The 4,147-nt window shown below is 40.9% G+C and overlaps 1 pseudogene across 1 annotated transcript; it reads right to left on the bottom strand.

Moving 5' to 3' along the window:
* Nucleotides 1-1,074: 1,074 nt before the first annotated feature.
* LOC308632181 (ras-related protein Rab-6A-like) lies at nt 1,075-1,659 on the bottom strand (annotated as a pseudogene). The gene has a single exon. The product of its transcript is annotated as a ras-related protein Rab-6A-like (transcript).
* Between the last annotated feature and the right edge of the window lie 2,488 nt (nt 1,660-4,147).

Genomic DNA, 4,147 nt, shown 5'->3' with positions numbered 1-4,147 from the left:
TTAGAGGATACACCAGAACCCTTTCCTCATTTAAGCATTGACCACCATGAAAGCTATGTTTTGACATCAAAGAAGGTGAAAACATAATTTATATCAGGGCTCAAGAATAATTTTGGACATCTTGGCCTAGAGCAAGTGGTTATCTGTTCTACCACGCGGCCTGCACAGTGGTTTCATTAATGAGGTTCTGGCATTAAGTTAGTTAGAAGAGATCAAAATAAAACACACAGACAGTACCTTATTTTACATTGCTAGGTCCGAGACGGCTCGCCTCCCTGTTTCCCCTCCTCCAGCCGCCCAGCAGGGCAGCGAGGATTACTCTGGGCTAGCAGGAGAGAGAGAGAGCGAACACGCCAGGGATCAGCCTTTTATTTGGGGGAAACAAGAGATTCAGGGGAGAATTCCATCCAATGAAGGTTGAGGGGGGGCTGTACTCCAAGGTCAGGGTCAGTGATTGGGTCTCCGGGGTCAGTGGTCACGCACACCCCCACACGGATGGGCTCTCTCATCAGGAAAGGGTCGGGATAACTCCGACACAGCCAGAGTGCCTCAGGCCCTTAACGGGAGTCACCCAATCACGTGTCAGAATGGCTCCCCACAATCTGTAAAGGATAATTCCAATGGATTTGCTGCATTGCCACCTCCTGTTTGTTTTGTGGGAGGGTGAGAATAGGGAATGAATATAAGAGAGAGGTGAGAAACGCAGGTAAAGATCAAGTAGGTAGGTAAATGTTGCTGAGAACATATTTCTCCTTAACCAAGCCATGCTCATAATGTTGAGATTTCCATCATTTTAAAGTATGTTATCATAACATTAAAAAAGAAAAAATGTTAAGAAAATGTATCTGATCTTTAAGGTTATCACTGGAATATGCTGGAATCTTCTGGCTTTTTTAAAATATAAATAATGAAGACACTGACATTTTTGTGCTTCTGAAGCTAATAGATCATCTCCACGAAATAGGCAGCAATGATGAATTGCAATACGTTATTACTAAAGGGAAATTGTTCAAGCCAATAGTCACACTGCAATCAATGAAAGAGTACAGAGTAAGGGAGCCAAAGCAATGAGTTTCTGGAGAAGGGTTGAAGATGCCATGAGAGATTAGCAGGAACAGCCTCCTTCACTGACTGGTTGCTCCTGAGGCTTTTCCACTTTAATGTCAATCATGTCTTCTCTGCTTCTGTCCTGTGTGCTTTCCATCCAGGCAAAGCCTGCTGCTACACATTGGAAGAGCTGCTTTATTGTATCCTGCTTTTGCTCTGGTTTCAATGAACATAACATTCAGCTCTTTGGCTTTTCTCTCTCCTTCCTCAATTGAAACTTGCCTCTTGTCAGCAAGATGTGTTTTATTTCCTACTAGCATGATGATAACATCACTTCCACTTTCTGTTCTGACATCATCAATCCATTTTGTAGTTTGCTGGAATGAGTTAACATTTGTGATATCATAAAAAACGACTGCCACAGTGGAGTCACGAATGTAGCGAGGAATCAAGCTCCTGACCCGCTCTTGACCTCTGTGTCCCATAATTGCAATCGTACTGTTCGATCCTCCAAGTACATGGTTTTTGATAAAAAGTCAATGCGAATTGTTGCCTGATAAGTGTTGTCAACACTGTCATACATGAATCTGGTGATCAAAGATGTTTTTCCAACGCTCTGTTTTCCTAGCTTGAATTTCCTCAGCGGATTCCTGAAGTCTCCGCCCGGGGAAGTGATGGAGCCCTAGGAGCTGCCACAGCCTCAGCCCAGAGACCTCCCGGACCAAAGCTGCTCCAACCGGCTGTGGAAGAAGGCGAGCGGAATGGCGGGCGCTGAGCGCTCTCGGACCCTGCAGGGCCAGGCAAAGGATCAAGGCTTGAGGGCAGCAGGACTCTCCATAGCACGCAGCTGTTGCAGCTGATGCTGCCTTCCTGCAGAGGAGCCTCGCACCCAGGGAGGCCAGCCGCAGCAAAGGGAAGGAGGGCAGTGTCCGAGGCAGCCAGGGGTGTGCGCGGGGCTCCAGAGGCTAGCGCCTTCTCTTCCCTCAGCGCCTGGTATGGAGACTAGGGTGGGAAAGGCTGAGGGTGGAGGAGCTGGATCCTCAGACGCATCGGGGACCTTTCACATGCAGTGCCTGGACTCCCACAGCTGTCGCCGCTGCCCAACCTGCTGAGTGCCGAAGCCTTCTCTTGTTGCAAAAAATTTTCATCACCCCAAGAGGAAACTCATACTCATTAAACAATTGGCACCCATTCTCCCCTGTCTAACCATTGGCGATTGTGAATAGTGCTACCCTATACACAGTTCTACACAGGTGTAGACTTGTTTCGGTTATCAATTTTCAATTCTTTTGGTATGTATCTAGGAGTGGAATATCCAGATCATATGATTAATTTTATATGGAAATTTCTGAGGAAGTTTATATATACATACAAGGAAATAGGTTCATTCTCAACATGCTCATGAAAAAACAAACTTCAAATATTTTTTATCAGACTTGTGGGATAATAGTTTTCTTTACAGCTGGTCCTTCTATAATAGTAGTAGATGATTCAAGCAATTACTAATTTTGGTCTTCATATCATACATAATTGATTTCATCACAATCATTCCCTTGTATTAACATTTCCCTCACAGAATATACCTTTATATTTTAAAAATTCCACTTTTACCTATTGACCCATGTTGACTTGAACAATAAAAGAGGAAGAAAAAACAAAGCAGAGGTTTGATTCCAATTTACAATTGTTTGTGAATATGTTATATTTAATTATTACCATTTTTTTGAAAATAAGATTTTACTGCATCACTATAAAAAATGCAGTAACAGGGCTGGGGTTGTGGCTCTGTGACAGAGTGGTTGCCTAGCATGTGTGAGGCACTGGGTTCAATCCTCAGCACCACATAGAAATATAAATAAAATAAAGTTATGTACAACTAAAGATATTTTTTTTAAAAAAATGCAGCAACACTTTCTCAGGCATACCTGAGCACTGTACCAGTAATTCATCACTTGCTCTAGAAAGGATTCTGACACCTACTGTAGTCTTAACTTTAGCAATAACATTCAGGTACTGATAAGCATGTTACAACCAGGCATTCTCTTTTGTAATAAGCATTAAAAGAAGTAGCAAATTGAATTTGTGTTTGTTTGTCTACTTCTAGTAATATACCACACTTCAGAAAATGCTGATCTAAGAGGGGCTATTTTTTTAAGCTGAACTAGCTATAGTCACACATTTTATTGCCAGAGAGAGAGGAAGTTTCTACCTCATCTGCAAATGGAAAAAGCATGGACTCCTCATATAAATTGGAAAATGAATGAAGCTTTCAAATACATATGAAGGTCCATTCCTCTTAACTTTCCAAGAGAAAAGTTAAGTGTCTTTGGGGAACATCTTATAGAATTCCAGCTGGAAAAACAAGTACCTTAGGGAGGGATCATGATCACCTTGCACTTAGCAACATCTTCCAAAGGGAGATGCACTCATCCTGTGATTTCATAGGATATATTTGGGTTTGAAGAGAAATAATCTCCAATTTAAATAGTATGCTATATTTATTCCTATGTGCAAACAAGTATGTCAATCCCTAGAATGTTTTAAATCCAATCAATTGGTTTACAAATCATTATACTTTTTTAATATGAAGATTATCATATCATCCTATTTATCCTAATTCTGAGGTAAAACATATTTAACCATGTTTCCAAGTGCAAGTATCCATTAATATACACAAAAATAGGATGTGGCTAAGAAACTGTATAAAAAAAACAATTTTCCATCTGAAGACTTTACATCACTGGCTCACAAACTAACAGGGGTGAGTTTCAATTAAAGAACAAAACATCTGAATATAAACCTGTCCTCAAACAAAGTATTTTGAAAATCATTCCAAGATATATTAATATAATTTAAGAATACACATATCGAGGCTTTGGGGTGCACATCGGTAATACTAGTAGCTCAAGAGTCTGAGACAGGAAGATCTTGAATTTAAACCCAGTCTTAGCAAATTAGTGAGGCCCTTAGCAACTTAATGAGACCCTCTCCCTAAATAAATATGTTAAAAAGGACTGGGGATGTGGCTCAGTGTTTAAGCACCCCGAGGTTCAATCACCTAATAAAAAAAAATCACACATACACACAAAGAAATGTAAAG

Source organism: Spermophilus citellus, assembly GCF_964194105.1.
Source record: "Spermophilus citellus genome assembly, chromosome: 13".
In the NCBI taxonomy this organism is placed as follows: domain Eukaryota; kingdom Metazoa; phylum Chordata; class Mammalia; order Rodentia; family Sciuridae; genus Spermophilus; species Spermophilus citellus.
Note: the sequence above shows the minus strand (reverse complement) of the source record. Positions and strands in the feature narration are given on the sequence as shown.